This window comes from Carettochelys insculpta, chromosome 11 (assembly GCF_033958435.1).
Source record: "Carettochelys insculpta isolate YL-2023 chromosome 11, ASM3395843v1, whole genome shotgun sequence".
Classification (NCBI taxonomy): Eukaryota; Metazoa; Chordata; order Testudines; family Carettochelyidae; genus Carettochelys; species Carettochelys insculpta.
The window spans coordinates 10,256,023-10,269,265 of NC_134147.1; the positions used below are offsets into that span (position 1 = coordinate 10,256,023).

Sequence of the window (13,243 nt, forward strand, 5' to 3'; positions counted from 1 at the left end):
GTCCCCCCACCCCTCTGCTGCAGGTTCCCCATCCCCGTCCCCGGGAGATGCTGCTGTGATGGGATTCAGGGGTCCCCCTGCACTGCACCCCGTCCGCTGGCAGGAGTGACTCTCACTCACTCAGCAGGTACGACAGGAGGTTTATTAGGCAACAGATGCCCAGTTTCTCACAGAAGCGACAGTACAGCAGTCAGAGACAGTCCTTCCAACCCGTCCTGGGGAGAAGACCCCGAGGGGTGCCCCTCTGGGGTGTAGCTTTCCCCCTCCTCAGGCTGGCTGCCTTCTAGCTCTCCCTTCCTCTAGCCTCTAACTGCCGCCCCCGATTCAAACCCAGCTCGGCTTCTCCCTCCTCTTTGTTCAGGGCAGAGGTGTTACCTGCCAGTTGTAGCCCCAGGATCATCCTTAGCCACTGGGAGCTATTCAGCTTGCTTTTCATATCTAGCCTGAGTCTCGCATTTGCATCCCCCCACTCCATCACATGCTGCTGCTGCTGCTGCTGCTGCTGCTGCTGCTGCTGCTGGGTGTCCCACCCCCTCCATCCGGGGGACCCTAGAGATTCCGCTCCCCCCAGCCCCGGGGATGGGGCATGGCACTGTCGTGCTGTGGGGGGTGGGCAGGGGCTGATGCACTCTTCTGAGGGACATGCCACTGCTGTCCTTGGGGCCATGGCCATCTGGGCATGTGGAGGGCCCTGGTCATATCTCTTACCCCCGCCCCTCAACCCCGGGGGTGTGCACCGGGGGGGTACATACCTGACGGTCCACTCCCATGGTCGGGGGTCACCCGGGGGGCGGACACCCGGCTGGAGCTCTAGGACGGCAGCATTATCTGGAGGCCGGTGTCGCTGGAGGAGGAGTCCCTCTCCTCCTCCTCCGGTGCCCCTGGGGTGGGCTCCTGGGGGTGCTCCCAGGGTGCGGGGCTTGCCTCCGGGGCGGACTCCGCCTCCGGGGCCTGCTGGGGCTCCTCGGCCAAGGTATCAAGAGTGGCCGGAGGGGAGGAGGTGCGCCGGGGGCCCAGGATGTCCCTGAGCTCCCTGTAAAAGGGGCAAGTGACGGGGGCGGCCCCAGATCGGCCGGCCGCATCCCGGGCCCGGTTGTAACCCTGCCGCAGCTCCTTCACTTTACTGCGTACATGATCTGGAGTGCGGGCAGGGTGACCCCGGATGGCCAGGCCCTCGGCAAGCTGAGCGAACGCATCCGCGTTCCTCCTCTTGCTCCCCATTACCTGGAGCACCTCCTTCTCACTCCAGAGCCCCAGCAGGTCCCTAAGCTCGGCCTCTGTCCAGGAAGGGCCCCGCTGCTGCTTCCCCACCTGGCTGCTGGGCTGTGAGCCCTGGGTCCCCTTGGGAGGGGTCCCCTGTGGGCGCTGGGGGGCAGCCATCGCAGCTCTGGGGGGGTTTTCTGGCTGCAGAAGAGCAGGCAGGCTAGCTGCGTGTTACTGCTGCTGCCTGCACGCTCTTTCAGCTTCCTGCACAGGAAGGCAGGGGGCGGGGACCTTTAAGGGGCCGCTCCATGTGGCCACCATTCAGCTCAGGGGCTGGAGAGAGCGTCTCTCAACCCCGCAGCTGATGGCCGCCATGAAAGACCCCGCAATTTCGATGTTGCGGGACGCGCAAGGACTACACATTCCCTACTTCAACGTTGAACGTTGAAGTAGGGCGCTATTCCCATCCCCTCATGGGGTTAGCGACTTCGACGTCTCGCCGCCTAAGGTCAATGTTAACTTCGAAATAGCGCCCAACATGTGTAGCCGTGACGGGCGCTATTTCGAAGTTGGCGCCGCTACTTCGAAGTAGCATGCACATGTAGATGCGGCGACTCATTTGCAGTGGGTTTCCTGCTTACAGCACCATCGCTAACTCCTTTGATTACTGATAACTTACTATCAGGAACCCACTGGGATGTCTGTTATTTTACATAGAGGACCCCATAACAAACATGCTGGTTTTTCCCACCCTACATGACTAGGCAACGACTCCTAATGCCCCACCCACTGTTAATATTTTGTTGTTTCCATGTTGTTTAGAATGAAGTCTCAATTGGAGGCTGACCCACAGGCCTGTAGACAAATTGCTGCAACCTTCCAGCCCCTCATGTACTTCTTAACCTGGCTGAAGGCTCCTTATATGTCACACAGTCATATTTATACTCACACAGCCTGTAATTCCAGGTCAGCTTCCCCCTCATCTGAGACTTCAGCACTTCATGAAGCTAAAGTCCACTGTTTGGGCAGTGTGGGGGTCAGAGAACAAAACTTCCACAGCCCAAGGTGCGTGTCCTGCTTAGAGTCTCATCAGCTCTGTGTTTAAAATACTCTGAGAGTGCTCAAGACCTCAGCCTTGGACCCACTTTTCCAGGTGATGGGGCTCTTCAGAGGAAAAGAAGGGAGTCAGGGACAGAAAATGAATTAGTGTGAATGACAGCTCCACCGACTGCATTTTGTTGTGGGCTGTAGGACAAGCTCAGGGTGAGGAAGACACCGACTGTGAAGTAAGTATATTTATAAAGGCATCTCTACTGCCCAGTCTGGGGAAGGGCCAACTGACAGCTCCTCTGAAGACCCCAACAATCACTTGCAAAGAGAACATGCCTTAAGATTCCTTTCCTCTGAGTAACATCACGCCTTGTCCCTGATCAGACGGAGTGTTCTGCTTTAGGGACCATGGGCAACACAACTAGCTCAGACACAAGAGATCAAAGGCAGAAGGGCTCATTGTGACCGTCTAGTCTGACATCCAGCACATGGTAGGCCACAGAACCTCGCCGACATGTACCAGACCCCTAATTCCTAAAGTCTGATGCAACCAAGCAGATGCTGTGATGACTGACACCCACACGAAGGTTATGCAGCCCTTAATGAGGAACACCAGATAGACTCTCCCCATATTCTCATAACCACATAATTGAGGGATACTTAGAAGCCCAGTTTCCCAAATAGGTTTTGATATTGCTGCCATTGAAAAAAATATATATAGTGTCCATTGGACAGTGGAAGGAAATTGAACTAACAATAATCTTACTGAGAGGTGGGATCATGCGGTATTGTTAATGTAGGATAAGGGCATATGGGAAAGTGGCAGATACAGGAGTGAAATGCTCTGATGATATTATTTCTTCTAATTCACTTTCATGTTAGGATGAGCATTCCCGCACAGGCAGTCACCCTTCTGTGTCTGCCCCTGGCCTCTGAGGCGTGGCGCTTCATGGGTTATGAAACTTTGCTGCAAGGGAGTGGACCCTCTGCCACAGACTGAGCATTAGGGTTCTCTGCTGCCTGCACAGAGGGAGAGCCAGAAGGGTAGATGGAAATAGACACACAGGGTTTCACTTGCTGCCATGCCATGCGGCTGCTCCCATTCTAAGAACGCACTCAACAAGACAAATTCTTTTCAGTTGTTTTAAGGAAGACAGAGATTCTGTTTGATCCTGGGTTTGTCTGACCACCAGCAGGCCCCATCCAGCCATTCTCCCTCATATTAACATCTGCTTGCAATGCACACAGTCCTTTTCCTCCCTTCTGGCTTCACCCTGCTACAGTTTCTAGAGTGACAGTCAGTGTCTCCTCTCTTTCCTTTGCTGAGCAGGCAATGTCTTTTTTTATTATCATTTGTGCAATGGTTCAATCACTCAGGCATTGCCATGGTGGACAACTGATAATTTCTGGGGTTGGACCTGTCCTGTTCCTTACTATCCTAACTAAGAAGTGAAAAGGAGAGTTACAAGGAGGAGTTCAGTCTTCAACGTTTCTCTTTAATATTGCACTTGACGGCAAACTCCTTGTTACAATTTCCTTGACTCTAATTGGCAGTGTTCCTTGGTGCAGAGGATTAAAAGACCAGAAGGATTCATCCAGCAGCCTACATTCTTTTTGAAATTCTGCAAGTGCAAAGAATTTACAACATGCTTCAACAATTTTTTGCACACCACCAGCAAGGGAACCTACAGACTACATCATCTTAATGAGCACAGAGACATAACTCTTGGGAGGATATGTCTTGGGAGGATAGATGCATGAACACTAGTGTCCTGGAAGAGATAAATATGACCAGCATTGAAACAATTGTCATTTACGAACAACCTCATTGGACTGGTCACATGGTCCGGATGTCTGATCAGCACCTCCCAAAAAAGATTCTGTTTTCTGAGTTGAGGAAAGATGGAGGACCACTGGGGGCCAGAGGAGCAATTAAAGGATATGCTGAAGGAACACATGAAAAAGTGTGGCATTGTTGTTGACATCTGGGAGGACCTTGCCCGGGACCATTCCCAGTGGAGAGTGGTAATCATTGAGGAGTTGGCGTAATATGAGAGGTCCCACTGAAATGCAGATGAGAAGAGGCAGAGAAGAAGAAAAGAGCAGCAAAAACTGCCCCACACCCCTCCAATGGCTACCAGTATCTGCCCCTTCTGTAATCAGACCTGCTGCTCCAGAATTGGGCTGATCAGCCATCAATGGACTCACAAATAGGAGGGTGACAGGAAGATGTCCTACTCATTATCAAGTGACTGCCAAGAGCACATGAGGAGTAAAGATTAAAGAATCAAAGTATGTTGTTGGAGCTCTATTCTGCCCCGTACAGGGAGATTTTTCTACCCCCATGCTCAATAAATCATTCGAGGGAGATTTATTCTTCAACCCATGAACACTGGGTAGGACTTTAATCTCCCTAGAAAGACACTGATTGCGGTTTTATTCTGAGGACGTATGGACTGGGATTGTCCATCAGCGATATGGCCAGAGCTGTAGAAGGTCCCTGTAGTGAGCTGCTGTGGCATCCCACCGACTCAGAGGCAGAGGAGGCTGCGCAGAGGCCCTGGTGGGCGGGCCTGGAGCCAGAAGGGCCAAGGTCAGAGCTCGGGACCCATTAAAGCCTGGGCCCCAGGCTGGGAGGGAGTGCCTTCGCGGGCTCCCGGATGCCAGGGGCAGAGATTCCGCTGCCGCCCAGCTGGTCGGGAGGGGCAAGCCCCCAGTGGCCCAGACCAACCAGGACAGCTATGGATCTGGATGCCCCAGGGGACCTACCTGGACTTCCCAGACCTGCCAGGGCCCTCACGCCGGTGGAGGACCCCCTCCTTGGAGGAAACCCCAGGCCCAGCCAGACAGGCGGGGGCTAGCAACCACGAGGACCCAGGAGCGGCCTGCCCTGGAGTTCCAGCAGACCGCTGCAGCCCCCAGACCCACGATTGCCTCAGACCCACCGTGCTACTGCCACCGAACTACCCCAATGATGTGGAGATGACCGACTGGCCGGAGCCCCAAAGGTAGATGATTTGGAGGGGGGCCAACCCCTTGGGACCCCCTGACCAGGTGGACTGGGACCCTGCCCCGATGGAGGTGGGGGTAGGAAGTGGCCCAGGGAACGCTGCACCAAAACCCATGGTGCTGTGGAGCGACCTGGATCCCCAGTGCCAGGGTCACATGTAAGCAACCCATAGGGCCCCAGGCCGGGTCGCAGTGGTGTGGGAAGGCCTGCTACCCCCCCCCCTCCTTGATGGGCTGCTGACCCGCCCTGAACTGAGGGCTGGGCTTATTCTGTAGAACCTTGTGCAGTGGCCCCGCCCTGAATGGGGGCTGGGCCTGTGCTGTAACCCTTGTGCTGCCGCCCTGCCCTAAATTGAGGGCTGGGCTTCCCAGGACAGCCGGTGCGGCTGCAGTCCCATCCGGAGCTATGGGCACTGCCATAGCCCCGGGCGCCTACAGTCCCATAGTCTAGTAATGCAGTGTGCGAGCAGCAGGAACTGCTTCATCACTGTTACAAATGGGATTTCATTTCAGTCAGGATGCCAAGTTCATGGCAAGTGAGCCAAAGGGTCAGGTAACACCTGAGACTTCTCCTGTATTTCAGTTGCCTGAACGTTCTGTATGTTGCAAACATGCTCTCAAATGTAGGAGAGCTGCATTGAAGTGTTAGTGAAGAGGGAATCAACTCCCCCACTGGCACAAACGCAGAGCCTGGAGTCATATAGAAAACAGAGAGACCTTGATCTATTGTCCCCTTCAGGGCTACATCTACACTGGCTCCTCCCTTTCGAAAGGGGCATGTAAACACGGCAGATTGAAAATGCGAATGACATGCTAGCTTACTGAGAAAAGGGAGCTTTCAAAAGCAGGGCTTCCTTTCAAATGGACCCCGTCTACATGGCTGTTTGCATTTTGAAAGCAGCTCTTCCAGAACAGTGAGTGGTCAACATTATGCAAATGAGGGCTCTGAATATGCAATTTAGTGCCCCATTTGCATTTTCAATCCACTGCGTTTGCATGCCCCTTTCGAAAAGGAGGGACCAGTGTAGTTGTAGCTCCGGTGTGTGCATGCATGGAATAGAGTTCAGTGGCCCCAAATGAATTGCTCTTCTCTCTTTTGGGCCATCAAGGAGCAAGATCGTTGGCCACAATCTAGAGGACTCTAGATGCTGTCCGAGGCAGTTCCAACAAAAGTGTTAGCATCAAATCAACAAATGTTGAGCCAGTCAACTAATGTTTCTGGAGGTGGAGATTACGGGATTTTCTGTGGGCTTATAGACACAGGCCATAGAGGGTGGAAGGGAACTATGAACACACTGAATTTCAAGAGAGTCCGAGAGTGACCCTATAGGGGCAGTGAGGCAAGTGGGCTCTGGATGAAGATGATGAGAAATTACAAAAACCCCAGACCCACAACATGTCAACCCCTAAATCTGGTGTGGACTTTCCAGGACTCTTACTCCTCTCATGCTTCAGTGGAGCCCATTGAATGATGAAGCTCCGTAAGGAGAATGGAGAGGCCTGGTAACGAGGCAGAAGCACCAGGTGAGACAGTGAAAGAATTTCCACTTACTTTTTAAACAGACACACCCATTTTGTCCACTCTTGATACTGATGTAAAACAGTGTGTCCTGAGCTCTGCAGTTCAGTGTCAGCCGCCTTCCCCATCTCCGAGATTCCTTCTCTCTTCTTCCTGCAGCTCTGCTCACCCAGCCACAGGCCATACTACTTCCCCTCCTTCCACACGGCCATCGGGTAAGTGATTTCTACAGTTCCACAGGGGAGGATTCCCCAGTCAACTACACAACTGAATGTACTAATTGCTGCACCTTCTTGCATGTTTGGAGGATGTCTCTCTTTGGCAAAATCATTTAGTTTGCTGAACAACTATGGACTGAACAACTAAGCACTATAGTGCTTCTTCCTAAAAAAAACTACCCTGTACCTCTTTGGAAGCCACATCCTGCATTCCTAGCCACATTAAAATTAGAATGATATTTCAGAGAAAACAAGGAAGAGGAGGAGGGAAGCCTTGGCTGCGACTCATTGCCATGATACTGTAAGCGGGAGGTGAAAGAAAACATGTAAACAGTCATGCCCACAGCTTGACATGCCCTCCACAACTGTGCTCTGTTCATATGATAGGCAACTACCACCAGTGGCCATCTAGATACAGCCAATGGAGATTTGTTTGCTTGCAGAAGTTACAACACAGTATCACACCAGCCTCACTTCTCAGTATTTTTTTTAAATCTGCGGCAGATGATTATCAGCACAGAAGTCAAGTCATTTAACAGGCTAAAAAGGGTGGAGGGGAGCTGGGTGTGTCTAAACTAATACTAGCAAAGCACATCAGTCACCAAATTACACTTGGCCCCACACAATACCTGTGTAGGTGGGAAACCCCCATAAAATTCATTGAGGTGAGACCACACCCTCAACCAAACCCCAGAAGTGACTGCCTGGGGCTGCCTCATGCATTTCTTCCCTTCTTCGGTAGCACAGTGAGTCCAGGAAGAAAAAAGGAAACTCAGACACATGAGTACAAGAGCTGAGAAAATTTTCAATTGCAAACCATGCTCCATACTGTATCCCTCTGTCCCTTCCTGTGTTTTCATATTCAGCATCTCCAGGTCCTTCAGTAGGTCACCCAGGCTTCTCTAGCCTGGCTTCTCTAGCCCCAGCAACTAGCTTCCCAACGGGGGGTCTGCTGTCTGCATCTCAACGTGTTAAGGTTGCTCTAGCCATATACAGACTGTCCAGGGACTGCATTGGATTATCCCGCTTGTCACTCAGGCTTCTGGTTCAGCCCCCTCGATGTTGGTTGCAGCCCTCAAGCACCCAGAGGGTAGATAGCTTTAGTTGCCCTTTCAGTCTTTACCTTTGTGGTGCTCTCTGTGGAACTTCTTGAGTCTCAAGCCCCCACAGAATCTGTTTTCTGGAGGACAGTTGTAGTCAAACACTTATTGGCAGAGCTGGTGGATTGTGTGTGGGCGAAGGAGGATGGGGTAGATTTGCTGTGATGCACAGTCAGTACTGGCAGTGTGGAGTCTGGAAACATTCGCTAGTAGGCTGAAGTTGGTGTTCTTTTCTGGTGCAAAGGGATACAATCCTGTAGTCATGTCCAGGATTGGCTTTGGCCATCAACAGAGGTGATGCTGTGCCCCCAGAGGGGTTCACTGCAAGGGGAGAAAACACAATTTTTGGCTGAGTTCTTATGGGCATGAGTACCTGAAAAATATGTACAGTGGTTAACACAGAGGAGCAAGGGGAGTTCAGCACTACAATCGCTACGGTGATTTATTTTTCGAATACTTTAGAATCAAGGAGGCTCCCTGAGCATCTCTGGGGCTTACTGGCCAACGATGCCAAGTGAATGTGTCAAAATCTGCGCTTGCTTTGTCTTTGGGGGCCAAGGAACCCCTTCCCACAAAAGCTTGATGTTTAGGAGACAGATATAACCCTAGGCTGAGTGACATTAACTGTGCTTTCCCTTCTCTTTCAGGCTTCTGATGGAGATACTTTAAAGATGCCTGGAATCATGCACAGCATGATTCTATAAGCAGCAATAAGCCATAAACAAAATGTGGGGAGGAAAGGATGTAAAAGGTCAAGCACATCATAGTTTTTCCTGGGGACCCAAAGGTTCTGCTACAGACCAAGAAAAGCCAACTGACTTTCAAACTCTCAGTTTGTTTACCCAGTTTCCAGCAGGCCACCTCCAGGGACTGTCCTTCTCAGTTTACTGAAATGCAGTAGAGAGATGCCAGGGGTTTTGGTCCAACCCTTTCCTAAATATTGTGAGGAGGCTGTTGAATAACAGCTGGTTATCGTTCTGTGGGTATCTGCACACCAAAGATAACACCATAGGGAATGGGCTCCATTTACAACAGAAAGAAAAAGCCACTCAGCTATGGTGTCTCATCACAGCGAAGACTCTGAAACATCCTTCTTTTTAGAGCTATTACTACATTCTGTTTGTTGGTTTTTAGCTTCCCAAGAGTGGCCAGGTGAGTGAGCTAGACACCACAATGACTATGACCTTCCTATTTCCACCCCATGAGGCTAGGCAGGGATACAGTTCTCAGTATTTTGCCCACAAAGGGAGAGCCAGATAACAGTAACACTGCAAGTCTGAGCCCACTCAAATCTCTATTCCTGTAAACTACACTATACACCCACAAAGAAACAGATGCTATTGGCGATAAAAACCCATATAAATTCTCTCTGAGCAATACGAGCCCTGCTGGACTGCATCAGGATACCCAAACCTGACTGTGCTTCCTCGGGTATCAGAGAAGCCTTGTGGAAAATCTAAAAGCAGAGCCAGTCATTGCAGAGGGCTGGACTCTGAATGCCATAGGACCTTGTACAGTATTTATAAGTGAAAATTAGATTATATGGGGTTTAGGGATCTTCTAACTGTGGGTTTTTTTATACACATAAACAGATGATAGGACCCACATGCAATTGGTGCCTTTGCAGTGGCCTGGATGAAACCTAGTGCTTCGTACCAAGCACAAGATCTGAAACTTACACCGTAAAAAGTTACTGGTTTGTCTCCGGAACCAGAGTGCCATGACCCTGCCCTTACACCTCTCCCTCAGAAGTGTACCTGGCATGTCATTTAAGTGCTCAGTTAGAGCTTGTGGTGTGGTATAGCTGGGCTCCCCTTGCTTCTGTCCCGCCGCCCTCATAAAACCAGTCTGGGTCACCTCAGATTGAAGTATGTGGGTGATTGCCTCACTGTTTTTTCCTTACTAGCTATAGACAGGATTTTACAGCCAGACTTCACCAGCAGCAGACCAGAGCCCCAGCCACAGGTTTCCTTCCTTTATACCCCTGGCTAATTAGGCTGGCAGCTGTTTCCAGCCAGCCCCAAGCCATTCCCTTGAACTGGGGCTGGCACCCTGTCATCACTTTCCCCTTAAGTAACCGCTGGCTTTGTCCTCTCCCCCTTTACAGGTGGTGTTACTCTGGGGGAAAACTCTCACCAACCCTGGGTGCGCCAAGGATAATTTTTGCAGGATTTACTCTTCCCCCCCACCACCACCCCTGCAAAACATGTGCTGCATGTGGGGTGGAGAGCCTCACAGCTCCTCACACCAATCTCAGCTTTGGCCTGCCTGCTTTTTCCCAGCAGGGGATCAGAGACAACCTCAACTTCATCCAGGGCCTCAGGTTCTTCTACCCTGACGACTGGGGTCTGGGTCACTTTGTCTGGAGGTTTTCTTTTGGGGCACTCCTTTGGCCCCTACTCTACTTTTTCTTCCCTATTCAGGAATGAATGGAGGAAAACCCTAGATCTCAGAACCTACAGGTATTGGTCCTCCTCCTTAATAGGGCTGGTGAATGTACAGAGCTCCAATCCCTTTTTTGGGCTTCCTCTCTTTTCCCAGGGTGGGTCTCCTACTATCACCTACCTTTCCTTTTGGAAAGGCACAGACTGGGACCCCCAATACAACAAGGTACTGTAACCTTCCTCCACTACCCAGTCCATTTCCAATAAAACCTTTCCCAACCTTCCATGGACCCATGCCTGGGCCATTGGGCAATGCTTCCTAACCCCAGGGATGCACTCAGGTTTCATCCTTGCCTCACTGGTAAGCCACTGTGAAGTTACCAGCTCCCTCTGGATGAACATACAGGCAACAGCCACAGCCACACAACTTTTCTGGGGTTTCCTTCCCACTCTCACTGGAATTGTGCCCGGTCTTTGCCCCTCCTCCTATCCTCCAACATAGGTCCAGCTGCAAAACTCTGCTAGGCCACTTTCTACCTCTGAGCACTCTCCAGTTTTATGTCCCAGCAAGAGCAATGGGAGAAGCTGGTGCTTGGGGATACAAGCACTCCAGCCTGCGGCCCCACCCATACTCCATCCCTGCTCTGCCCAGACCTCTCCCGCTCTCCACTGTCTCCCTTTTCTCTCAACTCACCCATGCCTGTAGCAAATGATATTTGGAAAAAAAAACCACTCTACTAACATTTCTTTCTAAGGAAAACGGGCTGTGTTTTCCACTGCATGCCAGATTGTGAAGGCTGCATGTGCAGAAGGTACCTAATTAAAAGCACTAAATTTAGGAATAAAAATGTCAGTCACAGGTTTTTCGATATACCCTGAAGTGTGTCCATGATTGGTTCACAAAAAATTTGTGGTAAGGGCAAGTCAGCTGTCCTGCTTAACACAACATTAAATAAATAACCGCAGTCCTTCTGCTTTACATTTTCTTTATTCGTATTTCCAAGCTGATTTTATATTTTCAATATACTCTTAAGCCTTAATAATCATTCAGAATTACTACTTATTTAAACTCACTGAAACAAAGATATAATTTTAAATTAATCGGAGTGGTTTAGTGTGTTCATAACAAAGTTCATTCCTTTTAGAGAAAAGGAACTCTAATTTATTGTGATTTTTATAACAAGACATGTTTATGAAATTTCACTGCATTTATGTTAAAAATATATTTCCAAAGATTTTAGGTCAAGCAAAGGATTTTATGTCTTAGGAAGGTACTGATTTTGGTGGAGGATTAAAACTAGTTCATCAAATAGTCAGAAATAAAGAAGAGGAACTCATTTGTCCAGCTATTTCAAAGAAAAGGAATGCTGTCTGTTCAACAACATGGTGAAAGCAGAGCAGGGATAGATAGAAAGGACAGGAAGTCTTAGGGAGCAAGTTTTGTATGTTGTAAATAAAATATGACTTTAAGATAAAGGTGGTGTTTTGAAGAAGTTTAAGAAACTATGTCTGAAGATCCAAGCGTTTAAGGCTAAAACTGAATGTTCAGATTGTGCATCTAAATATCTATGCATCAACGACCATGGGATCAGCACCCAATGGCGTCCAATGCCTCTTTCACTATTACCTTCCATCCTTCCCTGTCCAGTGTGGAGTGGTTTAGTTTCTGTAGGCTAACTCAGCACCAATCTACTGTATCATCTACCCATTCCCTTTGAGATCTTCCTCTCCTAGTCAAACCATCCATTACGCCAAATACCAGGGTCTTGCCTTTTCACTTGTCATTCATTCTCTAAATGTGTCCGAATAGCTGTAACTTCCATTGTTTAACGTTCTGCAGTAGGTTCTCTTTTGGCTGTATCTTCCTGTATAATTCCTGGTTAGTGACCGTCTGCATCCGTCCTATTCTCAGGCTCTTTCTATAACAACTCCTCTTGAATGCCAATATCCTTCTCTTCAAATCGTTCATTATCACCCATGTCTCACATCTGTACAACATGCTGCTGAATACACGTTTTCATGATGCTCAGCTTCATTCCTAAGCTAATCACTTTGCTTTTCCATATCTTACCCAACAACTTCAAACTTGCTCTTGCATTCGGTATTCTAATTACTATTTCCTTCTTACATCTAGATCATACATCATGTTGCTCCCCAGATACGTGAACTTCTCTACATTCTCAAGTTCAGTCCCACCTACAATGATCTTTTTTCCTATTTCCTTATCTCCAAATACCATTGTCTTTGTTTTATCGATGTTCATAATCAGTCAGTACCGCTTCCCTTCCTCATTTAGCATCTGCACTGTTTTCGCTAACTTCTCTTCATCTTCCCCGATGATAACTATACCATCTGTGAACAGTATCAGTCTGCTATCCCCTCCATACAATTCCAACACCACCCAAGTCAATTTCTGATCTATACTGTCAAATGTCTTCTGAAAATCGACTTAAAGTAGGTATGCAATTCCAGCTACTGCATATCTATGATTGACTTACCTGGCCATCCTCATTGAGGGAGGTCAACAGGAGAAACCCTCCTTTGACATTCCTTACTTCTTGTGACATAGAGGAATACAATGGTCAACTGTTAACACCGATAGCTCAATTTTGCATGTCTCCACTAGGCATACAAAACTGAACTCTATGGGGTAGTGTAGCTGTACCTTTAGTTATATGCTGCTGCATTCAGAGCTGGCAGCCAGATAGTGACAGCTGCTGACTGAGGGCCTAGCTCTGCAGGCAGTCACACAGAAGCAAA

The 13,243-nt window shown here is 49.4% G+C and overlaps 1 protein-coding gene and 1 long non-coding RNA gene across 2 annotated transcripts in view; both read right to left on the minus strand.

The window, feature by feature from the left end:
- Positions 1-13,243, minus strand: part of LOC142019263 (uncharacterized) — a 198,363-nt gene that overhangs the window by 24,695 nt on the left and 160,425 nt on the right. The gene's annotated exons all lie outside the window — the stretch shown is intronic.
- Positions 7,810-13,243, minus strand: part of LOC142019382 (uncharacterized) — a 35,615-nt gene continuing 30,181 nt past the window's right edge. The window contains exon 4 of the long non-coding RNA XR_012647046.1: positions 7,810-8,420. This is a non-coding gene — a long non-coding RNA (uncharacterized LOC142019382). The remainder of the gene's footprint in view (positions 8,421-13,243) is intronic.